Source organism: Lactuca saligna, chromosome 6, assembly GCF_052625555.1.
Source record: "Lactuca saligna cultivar CGN05327 chromosome 6, ASM5262555v1, whole genome shotgun sequence".
NCBI classification, from domain to species: domain Eukaryota; kingdom Viridiplantae; phylum Streptophyta; class Magnoliopsida; order Asterales; family Asteraceae; genus Lactuca; species Lactuca saligna.
Window position 1 is genome coordinate 62,743,936 of NC_136422.1, and position 21,700 is coordinate 62,765,635.

General features: G+C 40.8%; 1 pseudogene; it reads right to left on the reverse strand.

The window, feature by feature from the left end:
* Positions 1-10,219: 10,219 nt before the first annotated feature.
* LOC145002649 (sec-independent protein translocase protein TATC, chloroplastic-like) lies at positions 10,220-12,935 on the reverse strand (annotated as a pseudogene).
* Positions 12,936-21,700: the final 8,765 nt, after the last annotated feature.

A 21,700-nucleotide genomic window follows, 5' to 3' on the forward strand; every position in this document is an offset into this window, starting at 1 on the left:
TGAGGATGGGACGTTAAGGCATCAAACTTTTCATATTTTGTCAACATATTGTAATTGATTTTGAAACATGTAATTCATACAAGTGATGTAACTTTTTCAATTATATATATATGTTGGTTGTGTTTGCTTAAATTACTATTGAAATTGTGGTTATGATACTATACATGAAGTCCTCCACCCCGGACGTTTCCGCCATCCTTGGTTTGGGGGTGTGACAGCTAAGGACCTCAAAAACAAAGGATAAGGGGTGTCCAAGGGTTTACGACCGTAAACCATGGTGTTCACGACCGTAAACTCCCAAGGAGTGGTCCAAGGACTGCAAACTCCAATAGAGTGTCCCTTTTGAACCCTAAACACCCCTCAAGCCTTGAAATTGACCTTAGAACCCTTCCTAGTGATACAAGAGACCTTAAGGCACACAAATACACCCCTCCCATGAGTTTATGGCCGTAAACTCATGGGGGAATTGGTCCCTCAACTGCAAACTCACCTAAGGTGAGTATTTGAGGAGTAAACTCCATAATGAGGCCTTACACTCCTTCCTTGCAACCCAATAGTCTCCTAGCACCTGACCAAAGAGTTTTTCTTCGCATTAGGATGTCATTACGTGTTTAATTAGTATTTTAATCACTAATTATATGTAAACATATGTCTTCATATGTTACTAGGGTCATAAAGTGTGTTCAAGTCTTTACTTGACACCAAGCACACATCCGCCACTTCCACCCGATCCACTCGCTACAGGTGAGTTCATACCCCTTAATTAACCTTTCAAATGTTTTTAAATGTTTTAGGGGGGAATACAAGTTGAATACAACAAGTTATAGTATCAAATCACATGTGATTTATAACTTGCAACTAATAAGGATTTTTCTATACTTTTAACTACTTGTCAACAAAACTGTTTAAATAATTATCAAACACATTTTCTATGTTAAATTGATATTAAACTATTTTCCAACTGTTTTAAACTACTTTTCTTTTAAACTATATCTACACCAATATACTTATATAAGTAAGACTTGAAGGACTTAGGGTTGATAGCTCGCCTTACTTCCTGTTCTTGTTTGATTGTGGTCTTAGGGTATACTGTTATCTGCCTGAGTGTTGTTGAACTCTTAGTTATATATCATATATATTTGTGTTAGATATGAAAGTCTTCACCTTATTCAATACCTTTGTAAATCAAAGGCATGCAATCCCACACTCTATTTAACTATAATATGTATAGTTAAGACTACTGCTCATTACCCCTATCACTATGATACTCACTATAATTACTACTATTACAAGTTAATACATGTTAAAGAGAACACTATGTTTACTATACTAAAAGTTCACTATACTATAATACAAGAGAATACACTAATCCCGAATGTGACACATTATCCCTCTATACGGCACTCTACTGTGTGAATACCATGTAACCAGAGCTTCCCGGAAGGAAAGCAACACTACATGTATAGATCTATACAGGACGGACACTATTACATCCCGACTGCTAACTACAGTCCGAGCCGACTAGGCCCAGGGGTGATAAAATATCGCTACACTACGTATGACCGGGAAGCTCATCGGACTCTCTATTATCACTCAGTTTGGTTACATGAGAGATCACATCCATATCCAAATTAACACACTAAGAATTAAAGGCTAAGCTAACTTGCCGAAGTAAATAAATATATATTACTAATTGAAGTTTGCAACACTACTACATCCAGCCGACAATATCTTTCCTCATCTACTTTACTTGAATGAAATCTTTTACCTTATTTTTATAACTGAAAGTTTCAATAGGAATACTTTTACACACTCGAAGGATCAAACTTACAAATGCTCAAATCTGGAAAATATAGGATTTTCTAGGGATTTTTACTATTCTCAAACATTAATCACAACTTTTATATTACATGATTATAAACACTTTTATACAAGCAACGAAACTAAATTCTTATGAACTCACTAGCTTTATGCTGATACTCGTTTTCAAAATAACTTGTATTCTTAGGTCAAAAATAGACAGGTACTGGTGCAGCTTTTGAGAAGATAGAGCATATATAAGACCCATCTTTTATTTTGTTTATACTTTTGGTGTCTATTAAACTGTACAAAACACGCTTGTATTTACTTACTATATTAATGCAATGGTTGTTGTCGCTTGTTTATACTATTATGCAATTGTTATGATACTGTACATGACGTCCTCCACCCCAGAACGTATTCCGCCATTCTCGGTTTTGGGGTGTGACAGATTGGTATAAGAGCATTGTTTATAGTGATTCAAGTATATCAACCCATAAAAGATATACAAACTATAAACACTTCGAGACTAAAACACTCTGACCAAGAATATATACTTTTAAATACTAAAATATTTAATTAAGTATATATATACATTGACAAATACAAATGGTCAATATCATACTAGAACATAACAAAAGTATTAAGATTGTTGAGCAGCACAATTAGGCTTAGAGACATGTAGTCACATATGGGTGGATGTAGCCTGATCAACTACATTTTCCTAGAAGTGACTAGCATGTGCCTAAGAGTGATTGTGATGTTGCAACAAGTCTAAACAAAACTTACCAACACTACCACAAGAACGTTAGAACAAGAATACTATAGGGGTATTCTGCATTCTAGTAACTACATACGTGATAACTAAAAGGGTCTTTACTAGTAGGGCAATAGTTGTAAAGTGGATACACTACGGTTACATGTGACTAGGTCGCTATCGACTTAGAATCTGTGACCTTTGCTTCATTTCCTGTTTTTTGTTTGATTGGGGATTTAGAGTTAGGGTCACTTATTCGAAGGTCTATATTGCTTCGGGTACATGTAATTGGTATGCACTATGCAAGTATTGGGTCAACTAATAACGATCATCTTATAAGTATCCTAGATTAGTACGTTTATTAACCTTTCTTTCCCCATTCTAGCGTAGATAGCATGGTTGGCTTCCACCTTCCTGACGATTCGTATTATCCGAACCAAGGCAATGGAGGATGGCTTGATGTAGAGCAGAAGATGATCACCCGATCCCTTTGGATGATCACCATGCTGAAGGCTTTTTGGATAGCTCCAACTCTGAACCAGAAGTCAACAACCTGCCCCCAGTAGCTCCAAACCCTAATCCCCGTCCGGCGTTTCAAGGTCCCACTCCCATGTGGGTAATAACCTTGAACCGATGGAGCGATGAGCAGGGTTAGCCTGTACCTTTCAACGGAGACCGAAGCTTCTACAACATAAGCGAAGGAGGATCAGCGGAACGAGTCTTACCCTTCATGGTTCGTAGGATTGCCAGGAACACCAAACAAGGTCAAGCAGCCATTGGCAGAGTTGTGGAAATTGATGCCAACTCCAACCTTAACAATGTCCATATCCGCCAACTGGAAGAAGTCATGGATAGGATGAGGAGGACCAATGAGGCTCTGCAGCAACAATTAGCTGCATCCCGAGCCGAAGCTAGAGAACTCCGAGCGCGTCAAAGGGTTCAGGAACGACATCTTCAGGAAGTTGCACGCCAACTGACTGATCTTAGGATTCGCCCAATGAGTAGGCGTGGCCAGTAGAAGATATCTAATTATCTTTCCCTTTTGTTTAAGGAATAGCCTTTTCTTTCTATGCTCGATAGAGCACTTGTCTGTAAACATTCCTAACTTTGAAAGTACTCTAATTAGGCCTCTAGGCTGCCAACATTTTCCCTAATGGTTTGATGTAAGATCTACTATTATGTCGCTTTTCCCTAATTCATTTTACATCATTAATACCAGTAATATTGGTAGCTACACACTTTGTGAGAAAGTCTGAAGTTTTGTGTTTTTCTACTCTATTGCTATGATTCTATCTGATAACTGAACTATGTCAGTTTGGTCTGTGAAACTCTCACAACTTATTTACAATCGATTTTTACTATTATCTTCATCTTTATAAATTTCCAGTAAAAGATGCCTCCACGCAAGCGTCCGAACAGAGGCAGACCTGCAACTCGAACTCCACATCCACCACCTCCTCCTCCACAGTTCGATCCTGTAATGTTTCAAACAGCTGTAACGGCAGTTGTAATAGCCGTTATGGATCAAATGAATTCTGGTGATGCCAGTGGAGCTGGAATGGGCATCAACTCCAGACATGGTGAAATTCCCTCACGTATACAGGGGTGTACTTATAAAGATTTCATGAATTGCAAATCGACATTTTTCAATGGGACCCGAGGAATCCTTGCTTTGTCCCAATGGATTGAAAGGACTGAAGCTATCTTCGAAATGTGCTCATACCCCGAATAAAGCAAAATAAAGTTCGTTGCTGCCACTTTCAATGAAAGGGCCTTGACATGGTGAAATGTCCATGTCAAATCACTCTCCTTGGTAACAGCCAACGCCATGGGCTGGGACACACTGAAGGACCTACTGATGAATGAGTACTGCCCTAGGGGCGAAGTTCAGTAACTCGAAGAAGAACTTTGGAATCTCAAGATGAAGGGGACCGACATAATAGCTTATACTGCCAGGTTCTGCGACCTGGTAGCTATGTGTCCTAACATTATCCCTTCTGAAAGCAAGAAGATAGAACGATACATCTGGGGTTTAGTGCCCCCGTATCGAGGGAACGTGTTAGCATCACGCCCTATGACCTTTGATAGCGCCAAGGAATTGGCCCAGAGGTTAATTGATCATGAAACTCCCTCCACCCCATCAACAACCATGACGATTACCACTGCACCACCCAAATCAACCGACAACAAGAGGAAGCATTGGGATCAGAAGAAGGGCAATAAAACTCAATCCTCCTCCAAAAACCAACAGATGGTGGCCATCCATGCTGCCACCACTCCTACTACCCCCGTACCAACCAAATCCTATGTTGGAAACTTACCCAAGTGTCCCAAGTGCCCCTTCCATCACAACGGCCCCTGCCGTGAATTGCACTGCACTAACTGCGATCGGAAGGGTCGTGCTGTCCGGTTTTGCAGATCCCAACCCAAACCTATCTCTCAATTCCCCAGCTCGGGGGTGAGCCAGGCCTGCTATGGCTGTGGAGAGGTTGGTCATTTCAAGAAAAACTGTCCAAAGGCCGGGAATACGGGAGGAACAGGAAGACTACTCGCTATTGGCCACAATGTGGAGAGGTTCCTTCTCAACAACTCTTATGCTTGTGTCTTATTTGATAGTGGAGCAGAAAGAAGCTTCATAAACCAAAACCTTAAACACTTACTTAAGCAATCCCCACAACCACTAAAAGAAACATTCGTTGTGGAAATGGATAACGGAAAGACAGAGAGCTCTGACGAAATCTACGTAGATTGCACCCTCACGCTAGATGATCATTCATTCCCAATTGACCTCATACCAGTATCGATCAAGAGTTTCGATGTCATTGTGAACATGGACTGGTTGAGTCTCCATCATGCTGATATCCTGTGTGTCGATAAAGCAATCCATCTAAACCTACAAAATTATGAAACTCTGTTAATCTACGGAGACTGACCCAGTACGAGGCTTCGCATCATCTTGAGTATTCAAGCCCATAAGTACTTGCGTAAGGAATATCGTGCATTCCTTGCACACGTTGTCGACATGATCCAGAAAACAAAAGATCTAAAAGACTTCCCCGTCATATGCAATTTCCCCGACGTCTTTCCAGAGGAGCTACCAGGTTTACCTCCCAAATGTCAGGTTGAGTTCAGAATCGACCTAATCCAAGGGGCTACCCCCGTAGCTAAATCTCCCTATCGTTTAGCTCCTACTGAAATGCAAGAATTGTCCGGTCAGCTTAACGAGTTGCTCAACAAGGGCTTTATAAGGCCAAGCTTCTCACTCTGAGGAGCACTGGTCTTGTTCGTAAAGAAGAAGGACAGATCATTCCGTATGTGCATCGATTACAGGGAACTCAACAAGCTGACGGTCAAGAATTGCTACCCTCTTCCCCGTATAGACAACCTATTCGACCAACTGCAAGGGGCGAGTTACTTTTCCAAGATTGATCTTAGGTTCGGGTATCACTAGTTACAAGTGCTTGAGGAGGATGTTCCGAAAATAGCCTTTCGAACTCGTTATGGACACAACGAGTTCGTAGTAATGCCGTTCGGACTGATCAACGTGCCTACAATATTCATGGACTTAATGAATAGGGTGTGTCGTCCTTACTTGGATCAGTTCGTTATCGTCTTCATTGATGGCATACTCATCTACTCACGAAGTAAGGATGAGCATAACGATCACCTACGACAAGTCCTAGAAACCCTACGATCAGAGAAGCTATATGCGAAATTCTCGAAGTTCGAATTCTAGATCCGAAGAGTCGAATTCTTAGGACACGTGGTTAGCGAAGAGGGAATCCACGTGGACCCAACCAAAATCAAAGCTATTAAAAACTAGTCAGCACCAAAGACGCTTACATAAATTCGTCAATTTCTAGGCCTCGATGGCTACTTCCGCAAATTCATTCAGAACTTCTCTCAGATTGCGAAACCACTCACCATATTGACTCGAAAAGGGGTGACATTTGACTGGGGAGAGAAGTAGGAGAAGGAATTCCAAACCCTGAAACAAGCCTTATGCACCGCACCAATACTATCTCTCCCCGAAGGGACAAAAGATTTTGTGGTATACTGTGATGCATCAAACCAGGGGCTTGGTTGTGTTATGATGCAATGATGTAAGGTCATTGCCTATGCCTCAAGACAACTAAAGACACACGAGGTCAACTACACCATACATGACCTCAAATTAGGAGCGGTCGTGTTCGCCCTAAAGATCTGGAGGCATTACCTGTACGGTACGATAAGCATGATATACACCGACCACAAAAGTCTACAACACATAATCACATATTGGTCCAGATTTGCTCTTGAAATGATAGGCAGTTTTGTAAAAATCACCATAAATTATAGAAAAATCATATGGAGATGTGCAAGTAGTCATTTTAAAGGTGTAAACCTGAACTATTTGCATGTAAAACAGTTTTGAAAAGTAAAATGTTTAAGTTGACCAAAACAGTCTGTGAATGAACATTAACTTTTTCTACTGAAAGCTGTTAGAAGAACCTGGTGGTGTTCTTGGTGTTTTAACTTGTATTCACCCCCCCCCCCCCCCTTAAAACTTAATAGAGCATGAAAAGTTAGGGTTATGAACTTGCCTTGTGTGATTTCAGTGGATAGATGTTGAAGGAGATAAGTGTTCAACTCAAGAACACTTGAAGGATTGCTTGAAGATTCAAGAATCTAACATCCAAGTGATGGAGTTTGTGTAAGGAGTCAATGATTTGAGTAAAAGGAAATGTAATAACCATAAGGAGGGTGATGATACTTACCAAATGAAGGAGAAAAATCTGGAAAATGCCTTGGAAATCTCGAATTTGTGTGAGATAATTTGAGAGAAAAGTGGGTTTGATCTTTTGGTAGAAATAAGAGGAGTGAGAATGAGGAGAGAGAGAGAGAGAGAGAGAGAGAGTTGTTCTAGCTCTAAAACGTGGGAATGGCTGAAAAAATGATGAGAAAGTACCTTGACATGACCAAGGTATGGTGGGAGGAGTGGCTGGCCATAGAGTGGGTAAGGGGGTGGTTGCTTGTGTCATAAAGTAAAGCAAGGTCAACACTCCACCTTAATTACTCCAACCACTAAATCTTGGATAAGATTTGCATTAAAAACGTGATTATTTAAGACATATGGGTCTTAATATGTTAAAATAAAGTTTTGGGTGAAAATCCCCCGTTAAAATAATTAAAAACGGGTTTAAAACTAAGTCGTGGTTGAAAATCGGGTGGAAAAGTAGGAAATCCGAAGTCAGGGGCGAGGTCTCGGTCTCAGCAGCCTAAAACCAGAGTGATTTGGTTGTTGGTGCGGATCCGAGGGAGAAAGGGGAGGCTGCGGTCTAAAGGCGAGGTTGAAGCGGGGATTGGTTTCGGGTAGGCCTGTCAAATCGGGCCATCGTGTCGTGATTTTGTCTGACACGACACGACACGACACGACGATGTTTTTCGTAACACGAACATGACACGACACGATGTCGTGTTTTTTTTCACCAACACAAAAACGAATCAATTAAAAAACGACAACACAACACGACACGACAAAGATAATATTACATAATTATTATTTTATTTAATTCATATTTAATCATATATAACACGATAAAAATGACAAACACGAAAAACACGACAAACACATGCTCAATCGTGTCAATTTCGTGTGAATTTGTAAACACGAACACGACACGACACGACATCGTGTTTTTTATACTTGACATGAACACGACACGAAAACGAATTCGAATTTTGATTTCGTTCCGATTTCGTTTCGTGTCGTGTATTTTTGTCGTGTCGTGTCATAAATTGACACCCCTAGTTTCGGGTTCGGCAGCTTCGGCTTGGTGGCTGCGGGCTTGACGACTGCAGCTCTGGGCTTCGGCTCGGTGGCTGCAGCTGGATGGCTGCGGCTACCTAAGGGCCTCAATTCAGGCTACTTCCGGTCCAAGAGGGTTTGGTGGCCGCGGTTCCTTTAGAGGGCTTCGGCTCAAGGGAGGCTTCGGCCCTATGAAGGGGTTTCAGGTCTTTACGGTATTTTACCCGTTCTAACCTCGTTTTAAGCGATTTTTGACCCGGTTAAGGGTCAGGATGACCCGAATGATTTCAACATGTTACGGGAACTTTTGCGAGAGGTTTGGGAGAGATTTCAAATAGAAAGAGATAGAGTGAAAACGATTGAGTGAGTTTCGTTTATGACCTTTTTGAGCATCCGACAATGCAAGGTCCAAAAACCCTGTTAAGCCATGTTTTAGTGTCATACACACTCCCGATGAGTGTGCAATAGTGTTTTATCTCTTCGGTTCATTGTTTAGCAGTATCAAGGCTAAGGAAAATTAAACACACCAATTTTTCCAAATGATGTTTTCTCATTAAAATAACGAGTTGTTTAGTAATTACATAACGTAAACCCTAGTATACAAGGGTTAATTGAGTTAACCGGTTTGACTTGTTGACTTTGTTTGACTTTGACTCGACTAGAATTTGACGGTTGTCACATTTTTTCAAACAACAATTAGTGGCTCGTATTTCTCATCTACAAAACCACAAACAGAGATATAAGCAGATGTTTTTTTATTGTGATAAAAATGAAAAAAAATCGACACCATATTTCAGCAAGATGAATAAGTAAGAGAATTAAAAAAGTCAAAATTGAGAAGATATGTCTTCATCACCAACTATTCTGCTTGTATACCCAATCAATTAAAGGAAATTCTAATCCGTGAGCATTACATGTTTATATACCCACAAAAAAGAAATAACAAATTTATAGTTTACCTTATTTCTAAAGTATACATAACATATTTCATAACAGTTTGGAAGATGATTCCTGCAACAAATAGATGAAAATTAGAATAGTAGTAAAGTTAGTGTTCACTAGAAGATACTAAACTTGTTTAACATATGTAAGTTGCAACTTTTACTCTTCAAAGCAATGGAATGGCCAAATCCATTGGAATAAAGAAAAACGCATGAATAAGAGTAGGTATGAGATACCAATCAAGTGGAAAGATTCGTCTTATTTATGAAAACATTGAGCAACCTTGTAAAACAAATTCTTAGTCAAATTTGAGGAAAATTTACAATATTCGACAAAAAAGGTAGGGAAGATCAACAAAATATGACCCCTAACTATAATTCCTCATCATTAATCACGAATATCTTCAATAATCCTTCATATAAACCTGCATCTCACAACTACAAAAAGTGAACGTATAGAAAACTATATTTTTGAAAATCATAATCAAAATTGTTTTTATAGAAGAAATCAATTTCAACTAACAAATCCAATTCAGAAATGGAGAAGATAAGCAAGAATATCAAAACCATATTCTGGGCCCACGATGGTGGTAACTGGTGGGTTAGAAGTTCCAGTTGGTGGTGAATGATGGGTTGTTGTTGGTGTCACAAAATAGGAGTATAGTTGGGATGTCGGCGGTGGGCAGGCGCCTGTGTGAGGGTCGACGATGTCACCGGAGAAAGATGGATTGGATGAGATGATGGAAAAGTGAAGAAGAAAGAATTTGACATAACTAAAGATGACAGAAGCATCCTCATATATAAATCAAAGTATTAGGTTACGTCCATAATAAGTCCATTGAGTAATAAAGGGAAAACACCAAAATGATTAAAGCAATCATCAAGTAGCTTGAATTACCTTTTCCTTAGTTGCGAGAAGCTCTTTAGCAACCTTCATCTGTGCTGCTGCATCATCATCATTTTCAGAAGCAACTAAGTTAACGGGTCGGTCGATGGAGTCACAATAGTTGTAGCAATAGTTTCCCCAACATCCATATATCTCCATATCGACAACATTTGATCCCTAAACACCAAACCAACTTGACCTAGGAACAGTTGTATCACTAAACCTGTATAATCACTAATGAAATTATCAATAACAAATAAAATTTAAAACCCATATACATTATCCAATTACATTCCATTCAGTAGATTCTGATTCCGATTCAAATAAGTACCTGAAAAGACAATCAGGTATTGAACGTAAGCACGAGAACAAACTCAAAATATTGATCAATCGACCATAGTGATTCCACAACCCCTTCTGAATAAGCAATGAAAAAAAATTAATAGTTGGAGTGAGAACGTAATAGGGAAATGCGATTCCATAATATAATAGAATCTAGGATCCGAGAACAATAGGACCTAACAATTTTTTTTTTTGATTTTGTTAACCCCAGCAGAGCAAATGCTATGATTTCATAGACAATCACAACGCTTCCTGAAAGAATGTCACAGTACCCAAATACCTACAATTACAATAAATGTTATGAATTTCATGAAAATCTAACTTTTTTCATATTAAATATTTTTATAAATGGGAATCTGGCCTTTATAGTTGTGAAGAAAATCTCTCACGGAGCTAATTGTAAGTATCTAATGCATTGACTGCTGACAGGAGCTTTATGAGTTCTTTTTAGTACAAGAAGTATCCCAAGATGACGGTTAGGACAGGAAAAATGGATACAAATCGGGTAAGTGGAGGGAAGAAAAGAAAGCCTACGACCCAGGTAGTGCCGATCAATTTTGGCTCAAATTTGTAAATAAAGAAATCATAAATTAGAAAATCGATATTCGCTTAAATCCCCAAATTCGATTTCAAATGTGTTTCAGTCGGCGGAATTGAGGAAGAAGACTGATGGTCTTGGAAAACCAATGAATCCAAAAAGACTTACCACGAATCATAAGCAAAACCATAAAGTGCATCAGTTAGAACTGCTAAAACCTTTATAGCTCTTAAAGCTCAAATTACTTCATCTTTCAAATATTGTAAGGGGAAAAAATTGAAAAAATGAGAACGTGAGGTGAGAGGAAAGGAAGCTTATACCTTCCGGTACCGGTATCTGAACTGGCAAGTCAGCCGATCAAGGGTCCATATTAAAGTATATGATGAACTTCACTGAAGCAAAATGTCAAACACTTGGTGTGCCACCATAAATTTATTGATGGTGGGAAAGGAACCTACCACGAATCAGAAGCAAAACCATAGACTACATCAGTTGGAACTTTATTCGATCAGAGAGAAATATCGGTGGAAGACACGTAGTAGATTGAGATCATTTTATGAGGATGTGGTAGAGCTAGGGTGGGCGTGTCGGAGACGTTGGAGACGGCAGTGGCGGTCGAAGCGTATATGGAGATAGTGGTGGTATACATTTAGGGTCGAAGCATATCTGGAGATAGCGATGGAGCAGTCAACTTTGATGGAAGGATTCGAGAGGATGAGTGTAACACCCATAAAAAATTCGAGCCAATTTAAACATTTAAAACATTTCAAATCCATTAAACATTACAAACTTGTTTTCAAAAGTATCATATCAGAGTATCCCATAAACAAATTCATAAAAAGTGACGAGCTGTACAATCACGCATTAGCCTTGCCCCGATATCCTGAGGTACCTGAAACAATAAACTGAAACTGTAAGCCTGAAAGCTTAGTGAGTTCCCCCAAAATACCAATACACATACAATCCACATAATCATGTCAGCAACATCTTAACATAACAAACTGATATAGCATAAAATAGGTCCACAACTTTACAGACTGGATTACCCCCTGGGCCCATAGTATGAGTCTAGATTGCTTCCGGCCCACAACTCACATATGGCTTGCCATCAAGCCCACAGTACGAGTCTCCCTTAGCCCGTAACTGGAATGCTCCCGAGTTTGTTGGATTACCGCACGAAACAGTCTCACCTCAACCCATCCCACATAGCATATCAACATGTATCATAACTAATGCACATACAGATAATCATACTGTATCACAGGTAGTCCTACAGATCTACCCGACTAGCATATCAACTGGCATGCATCACTAACTCAACGCAATATATCAATAACTGCTAGGATATCAAATCCAGTAGGCCGGCCTTGGTGCCTTAGACCCCTTACTATAGTGAGGATAACTCACCTTGTGAATGTCGGCTCGGTAACTAGACTCTAACTCTTAGATCACGACCGCAACTCCACCACCTATTATCATAATAGACACATACTCGTAAGGTCTCAACCTTCCAAGGTACCCCACAAGTCAACTAGTCAACCCCTTGGTCAAAGTCAAAGTCACGGTGAAGGTCAAGGTCAACAATCCATGTTGACCCTTACTCATCGTGTACCCTCGGCTACTCGCCGAGTTCCTCGGAATACTCGTCCACTCGCCGAGTCACCTGAATGACTCATCGAGTTCTTATGGTTCGCGATCGAATCCCTAAGGCCACCCGTCGAGTTTTCCTTCTTGCAACTCGACAGGTTCACACGCATTCATCAATTTGGGGAAACATTAACCGACTCGCTGGGTTGTTCATCCAACTCGTCGAGTCTATGGCAATCTTTATTGGGCTCGCGGAGTTGTTCATCCAGCTCGTCGAGTTCTATGCCTATCTTCATGTGACTTGTCGAGTCGACTATGCGACTCGTCGAGTCCCTTCAGTCCTTTAACCATGCAGACACTTTTTAAGCCATGCCAAGGCCCTAAATTGCAGATCCAACTTCCTTGGGCATGCTTATCACGTAAAGTTGCAAACTTTACATGCATGCAAGGCTTTAAGACCCTAAAATGGCACAACTAAGCTTGAAATAAAGTCACCTCCTTAAGAGAAAGCTCATACTAAGCAAAGCTGATGACTTTAAGAATCTAGAAGCCAATGGGAGTCCAGATCTGAATTTACAACTTCAGATCTTGGCTTAAACACAAGAACCCTTTCCTAACTCATGCACAAAAGGGTTTAGGAGAAAATGAGCCAATGGAAAAATGATCTAATACCTTCAAGAGAGCCCTTCCTGTTGTAGAACTTGAAACCCACCAATTCTTGCTTCAACTAGCTTGCTACCCAAGTGATTTCTCCACCAAAAACTGCCCTCCAAGCTTAAACCTCCAAAGAACACACACACACACACCCGAGTTAGGGCATTTTTGGACTCTCAATAGACTGTAGAGAGGCCAAAGGGGGCTTGTGTTTCTTTAAATAGAGTGCAAAACCCCAAGATTTAGGGTTTCATCTGCCATCTCCTACTTGTTGAGTCCCTTATTGGACTCGGTGAGTATGCCACTAAATTCACGAACCAGCTTGCTGCTACTCGACGAGTAGGGAAACCAACTCGTCGAGTAGATCTTAGAAACAAAAGAATTCTTATTTAAATCAATACCTGAGAATTGGGGCATTACAACTCTCCCCCACTTAAATTAGACTTCGCCCTCGAAGTCCGGTACGATGAACAATGTCGGGTAATGCTCCCGTATTTCTGCCTTCGGCTCCCACGTCCACTCAGATCCCTTCTAATGCTCCCACTTTACCTTCACCAAAGGTATCTCCTTATTTCGCAAAACTTTCGTCTTCCTCTCAAGTATGGCCACAGGCCTCTCCACATAATTCAGGCGCTTATCAACCTGAATATCTTCCAAGGGCACCACTGCCTCTTGATCCACAATGCACTTACGCAGCTGCGAAACATGGAAAGTGTTGTGGATCCGACTAAGCTCCTCTCGAAGCTCTATCCTATATGCCACCTTGCTAACCCTGGCAATGACCCTGAACGAATAATGTATCAGGGACCCAATTTTCCCCACTTCCTGAAGCAAATCACACCCTTCCAGGGTGAGACCTTCAGGAGCACCATATCATCCACCTGAAACTCTAACTCGGATTGGCGTCTATCGGCATAACTCTTCTTCCGACTCTGAGCGGTCTGCAGTCATTGCCTAATTTGTTGAATCATCTCAGTAGTTTATAGGACTACCTCTGTTCGCCTCATCACTCGGTGTCCAACCTCTCCCCAACAAACTGGGGTGCGACATCCACGCCCATATAGTAACTCAAATGTCGGGGCGCCAATACTGGAATGGTAGCTATTGTTGTACGCAAACTCTGCAAGAGGTAGGTGGGAATCCCAACTCCCACCGAAATCAATGACACACGCCCTCAACATATCCTCGAGGGTCTGAATGGTCCGCTCACTCTGACCGTCTGTTTGCGGATGAAACGTTGTGCTAATGTGCAAGTGTGTGCCTAGTTCCTCGTGGAACTTCTGCCAGAAACGGGAGGTGAATCTGACATCTCGGTCTGAGACAATAGATACCGGAATCCCGTGGCGAGCAACGATCTCGCGCACATATATGTCGGCCAACCTCACGGCTGAAGAGCTCTCCCGTGTCGCTAAGAAATGAGCACTCTTGGTCAATCAATCCACAATGACCCATATAGCGTCGAACCCTTTTGCCGTCCTTGGCAGTTTCGTGATGAAATCCATCGTGATCTGTTCCCACTTCCACATGGGGATCTCTAGAGGCTGCAACTTACCATGCAACCTCTGATGCTCGGCCTTGACCATCCTAGAGGTCAAGCACCTCTTGACATACCAAGCGATTTCTCACTTCATACATGGCCACCAGTAACTCAAACTCAGATCTTGGTACATCTTGGTGGCCCCTGGGTGTATGGAAAAATGTGTAACGCCTGTGTTTCTGGGCTTTCCATTTTTATTAATGTAATAGTCTAGGTTAACCTTTGTAACCCGTTTTGAAATAATAGAAGTGTATTATTTGAGTATTATGTGTTTTGTGCTTAATTTCTTAATTATGTGGTTTAATTAATTAAGAATAAAAATAAGCGTCAAAATTTAAGTGTATAATAAACTTGATATCTTTAGATAATGTTGTAGTAGTTGAAACAAGGTTTCCGAAGATATAAAGAATGCCGAAATCCGAGTTATAACGAAGAAGTTATGACCTGTCGAATTTTCGCGACAGAACCGGCACCGCTGAATGACGTAAAAAGTGAAATTTACGTTAGAGCGATATTTAGCCTTAGTGATCTAAATGAGAATCGAAGATCTCGTTGTTAGTATCAAAGCGATAAAAAGTTAGGTGAGAACGGACGTCAAACGAAGAAGTTATGAATTTATAACGAAATTTTCTGTCCCGGCCTATTAAAAATAAATAATATAAATAACGTCAAAATTAGCCGACGGAGTCTAAACAAAAGTTGTAGAGCGTAGTCTCACCTTCGCGTGGATATAAAGAACATCGAAAACGGAGTTCGTATGAAGAAGATATGAATTTCTGAAGTTTATTACATAATTATTAATTAAATTTAATTATTAAATCCGGCCTTATCCGAAGGCGAGTCACCGGGCTCATCCGGAGTACGCCCCGCGTACTCGAGTACGCCCCGCGTACAGCGAAGAGTGTCGACACTCGCACTCAAGGACTTCGGATGACGCATGCAGTGACGTTTCGGAGGCAGTACGCCCCACGTACTGCGAGACATCAGCCTCCTATAAATAGGATGTGAGGGCAACCGGCTCCTTTGCTATTTTCCTCCCTTTTCTCTCCCGTTTTGCATCGTTTTGCGTGCCAAAAATACCCCGAAGCCTCAATAATATTCCCGAGTCCCGAAGCAAGTCCCGAGATCCCGAAGAACCCGAGAAATGCGGTTCCCGAGCCGAAGCTCTGCCCGCGAGAAGTTTGATTTTTGTAGAGATCTTTCAGATCTGCTGAGGATTACTACTTCTACAAGCCGTAGTGCTGTCCAATCATCTTCTGATCAGGTGAGTGTGTAGTTACTTTTTTCTAACGCATAATTATGAAGTATTTTATACGAAATACGTGTTATGTGTATATTTTGTTGTTATGTGTGTGAATGTATATTCACTCTCTTCTATCTCATGGATCTGATTTGTTTTCTATGAAATACATGTTATGTGGGTGTGCCTCTTCTGTTATGTGGAATATATATTGAATGAAAATGATATACAGGTTTTAAACTATGTATAAAAATGTATATTTTTATCTACTAATACGTTGGGTAGAACATGGGTAGATAGTTGGTGTGTAATAAACAGATGAGAGGCCTCGATGTTGTTGTTGTTGACCTAGTTATTCAGTGGAGTATGGATAACGACCACAGACTCCTTCTAGACAGTCTCGTGGAACGCTAGCAGGTTCATAACCTGTAGGTGTTGTGAACGATGTGTTCACCGGTGTACTCTATCCCCCTCATGGTTGCCTTTAGGATATCTATTGTTGAGGAAACCCCTTAGCAGTAATGTCCATCCCGATGAAAATCCTAGATTAGGTCACTTGAGATAGATGTTGTTTTAGGGACGTAAAGTGAGGATAACGGGAATGGGTAATCGGGATAGTGATTGGTTGGTGAAATTAAATATAATTTATTTATTGTGGGTTGAAAACCCTATATGCTCACCAGGCTCCCAAGCCTGACCCACTCAGGTTTATTTGTATTACAGGAAGTGGCACAAGGGCGTAAGATGGATGAACCATCAAGTTGTTTTGTTTACAAGTCTGTATATGTATATATTTGTTGAATGACTTGTAATGTTATTGTTTATGCTTAATGGTTTGTATCGGTACATCCACCCCGAGTTTTGATTATATAATGAAAATACATTTCTTTTATGAAATGCTTTGGTAAACATTGTTTTATCATGTTTTGTTTTTGGGAACAAATTCCGCAACTCTTTCAAATCAAAAGGATTTACTATGAAATTATTTTAAAAGCATAAATGAAAATCGGTCTTTTCTGACCGAGATTTTGGGGATGTCACAGTTGGTATCAGAGCATTAGTTTAAACGAACTAGGAATTTGTAGGATTTCTAGACTTAAACTTAAGATGCTAAGTGGATATTGTGAGATGTGTGTCTGATAAATTTTAGACACGAGCACTAGTTTATTTTAGGAAAGTTGCCTAAAATGCTTTTATGTGCTAAATGTTATATGTTGCCATACATGATATTAATTGCTCGGATCTACGGTTTGTTGCCAACCGGATCTGAAGGTTTATGTGCTTAGGATTCTAAGCGTATGTATACGATATTAGAACTAGCATGTAATCGTTTGGAGTAATAAGGTGAAATTATTCGGTGAGTAGATCAAAAATGGTGAGAACAAGGAGTGGCGTTGGAAATGCGGATGAAAACAGGAATCAACCGCCAGTGATTTAGCAAATACCTGTTGTAGCAGCAGCACCAGAACAGATCACCATGGCTGGAGTACAAGCCATGATTCGGGCTATGTTAGCCGAACAAAGGGAGGAGATGTGACAAATGTTGCATAATAATAGGGACGAACCTATCATACCTATTGAGGAACCTGAATTGATTCCCGAGCAATCGGAGGAAGGGAACAATAGTCGCATTATGAGTCAAGTTGGGACTCAAGAAGAACGAAGGAACAATCCGGAAAGGAGAAACAACAACGATGGGCGAATGTACAAGAATTTCTTGGGCGCCAAACCGCCAAGTCTTTCTGGGAGCCCAAAACCTGTTGAAATAATGGATTGGATCTCCGAAATGGAGATGGTATTTGAAAGTTGCGACTGTAGCAACAAACAGAAGACTGTCTTTGCAGTCAGACAACTGAAGACTGGAGTATTAAGTTGGTGGAAGTTGTTGGCAGATACTGTGCCACGAGGAGAAGCCCTGAAAATGTCATGGGAAGAGTTCTTGGAACAATTAAGGGTGCAATATTGTTCAGAGATAGATCTGATTGATCTGAATAATGAGTTCCAAAAATTGAAGAAGAGGAGGATGAGCATAGACGACTATGCTACGACATTCACTAAAAAAATGAAATTATTTCCATACCTAGTGCCAACGGAACTCTCCAAGATTGAGAGGTTTGCTAATGGACTGCCTGCCGACTTTGGCCCGACAGTCAAGATGGCAACTACTCTGAAAACGGTTGTTCATGCAGCTAATAATGTGGAGGCCCAGCAGAAGGAAAAGGGTCTGGAAAGGATAGAAGTTGGTGAAAAGAGGAAGTTCGATGGAACTTCAGGGTCCAATAAGAAAAACAAGTTCTCGAAGTCTGGTTCGAGGGGAAGTGGAGGCGAAGCGAAATGGTGCGACAAATGTAAGAAGAAGCATCATGGAAAATGTGAGGTAGTTACCACATGATACAAGTGTGGAAAGCCAGGTCACTATGCCAATGAATGTACCCTCACTAAGAAAGTTTGTTATGGTTGTGGTGAGGAGGGACACATGTCGAGGGACTGCCCGAAGAAGAAGGAGGCAGTTAGACCCAACATTCCGCCAAAGCCAAAGGCGAGAGCATTCCAGATGACATTGGAAGCTGCTAAAGATGAAGCTGATGTCGCTTCAGGTACCTTTCTCGTTAACAATTTGTCTGCCCAAATTTTATTTGATTATGGAGCCAACTACTCCTTTATATCGCATGAATTTGGTAGAAAACTAGCCTTGCCTGTTGATAGACTAGATAATGCTTTATTAGTTGAAGTTGCTAGTGGCAAGTTTGTACGTGTTAGCCATCGTATGAAAAACATCTTAATCGACCTTAATGGGATTAAGTTTCACGAAGAATTATTACCTATCGATCTTAATGGTTTCGAAATCGTTTTGGGAATGGATTGGCTTAGCGCCAATGATGCCGAAATTTTGTGCAAGAAGAAGATAGTGAAGGTAAACCCGCCAGGGAAGGAATCGTTTATGGTGTATGGAGATAAACGTAGGGTAAATTCTGGAATCATTTCTCTAATGAAAGCCAAAAAGTGTTTGACCAAGGGATGTACATCATATTTAGCATTCGTGATTGATGCTAAGAAGGAGAAGAAGGTGATGCAGAGTATTCCTGTGGTGTGTGATTATCCGGAAGTATTTCCCAAAGATCTTCCTGGATTACCGCCTGATCGACAAGTGGAATTCCGTATTGACTTGTTACCAGGAACAACGCCAATTGCAAAAGCACCTTATCGATTAACACCGACAGAGATGAAGGAGTTGATGATGCAACTTCAGGAGTTATTGGACAAGGGTTTCATTAGACCTAGTTCATCACCCTGGGGAGCTCCGGTGTTATTCGTGAAGAAGAAAGATGGAAGCATGAGGATGTGCATTGATTACCGAGAGCTAAATAAGGCAACAATAAAGAATAGATATCCGTTGCCGAGGATTGATGACCTATTCGATCAACTACAAGGTTCGAGCTATTTCTCGAAGATCGACCTAAGGTCAGGATATCATCAACTGAAAGTGAGAGAGCAGGATATAAAGAAGACTGCGTTCAGAACTAGATATGGACACTACGAGTTCTTGGTTATGTCGTTTGGACTAACCAATGCTCCGGCAACATTCATGGATTTAATGAATAGGGTTTGTAATCCGTTCCTTGATAAATCTGTGATAGTGTTCATAGATGACATTCTGATTTACTCGAAAAGCCAGGAGGAGCATGGCAGACACTTGCGAGAAGTGTTAGAACTCTTGAAGAAGGAGAAGTTGTATGCTAAGTTCTCCAAATGTGATTTTTGGATTCGTGAAGTCCAATTCTTGGGTCACGTGGTCAACCAAGAAGGGATAATGGTTGATCCAGCGAAGATCGAAGCTGTGATGAAATGGGAACAACCGAAAAGTCCCACGGAGATCCGAAGCTTTTTAGGATTAGCCGGATATTACCGAAGGTTTATCCAAGGCTTTTCTTCGATTGCTACTCCATTGACAACTTTGACCCACAAAGGAGCTACTTATGCTTGGAGTGATAAGCATAAAGAAGCATTAGAGAAGCTAAAGAAGAAGCTATGCGAGGCACCAATACTTTCTCTACCCGATGGAGTCGAAGACTTTGCTGTTTATAGCGATGCGTCTGGGGTTGGATTAGGTTGTGTTTTGACCCAAAGAGAAAAGGTGATAGCATATGCGTCTCGACAACTAAAAGAGCATGCAAAGAACTACCCGACTCATGATTTGGAGTTGGCAGCGGTAGTTTTCGCTCTGAAAATATGGAGGCATTACCTCTATGGCACGAAGTGTAAACTTTTCACTGATCATAAGAGTCTCCAATATCTCTTCAATCAGAAAGAGTTAAATATGAGGCAACGATGCTGGCTAGAATTACTTAAAGACTACGACTGTGAGATACTTTACCATCCTGGTAAAGCTAATGTTGTTGCTGATGCTCTCAGTCGGAAAGTAAATCTTGAAAGGAAAAGGCCAAAAGCATTGGGAATTGAAGTTGTCTCGACCATTTTGGAAAGTATAAAGAAAGCTCAAGAGGAAGCTTCTGAAAAGAATGACCGAAAGGAGGAACGTTTGGGCAAAATGTTGGTGTTCGGTGTAAACAGTCATGGACTGAAGGTGTTCCAGGATCGGATTTGGATACCTAAGACAGGAGGAGTCAGAGATCTTCTGATGGAAGAAGCTCACAAGACCATGTACTCGATTCATCCCGGTAACACTAAAATGTATAGGGACCTGAAACCCTACTACTGGTGGCCGACGATGAAGCTTGACATTGCGAAGTATGTGGCGGAGTGTGTGACTTGTGCGAGAGTCAAGACACAAGATCAGAAACCGTACGGGAGTTTAGAACCATTTCCTGTGCCTATGGGTAAGTGGAAATACATTGCCATGGATTTTGTCACTAAACTGCCCAGAACAAAGAATGGTCACGACATGATTTGGGTGGTCGTCGATCAATTCACTAAGAGTGCGCATTTCATAGCAGCCAGGGAGAAATGGTCTATGGAAAAGCTTGCGAATTCTTATGTGAATGAAATTGTGAGACTTCACGGTGTTCCTCTAACAATTGTGTCGGATCGTGATAGTCGTTTCACCTCAAGGTTTTGGAAAAGTCTACAAGAGGAAATGGGTACCAAGTTATGTTTAAGTACAGCTTACCATCCGCAGACTGATGGTCAGAGTGAAAGAACAATACAAACACTTGAAGATATGTTGAGAGCATGTACCTTGGAATTCCTAGGTAATTGGGATGAACATTTACCATTAGTAGAATTTTCCTATAATAATAGTTTTCACTCGAGCATTAAGATGGCACCTTACCAAGCCTTGTATGGACAAAAGTGTCGTATGCCGTCTTGTTGGCTTGAGGCTGGGGAAAAGCAGTTTATGGGACCGGAGATGGTTCATCAAACTACTGAAAAGTTGAAAATAATTAGGGAAAGAATGTTAGCGGCTCAGGATCGTCAAAAGAGCTATGCTGACAAAAAGCGAAGACCGATGACTTTTGAAGTTGGGGATTCGGTTTTACTTAAAGTCTCGCCGTGGAAGGGACTTATAAGATTTGGAAAAAGAGGAAAACTTAGTCCAAGGTTTATTGGACCGTTTAAAGTTCTTCAGAGGATTGGGAATCAAGCTTACAAGCTCGAACTACCAGAAGAAC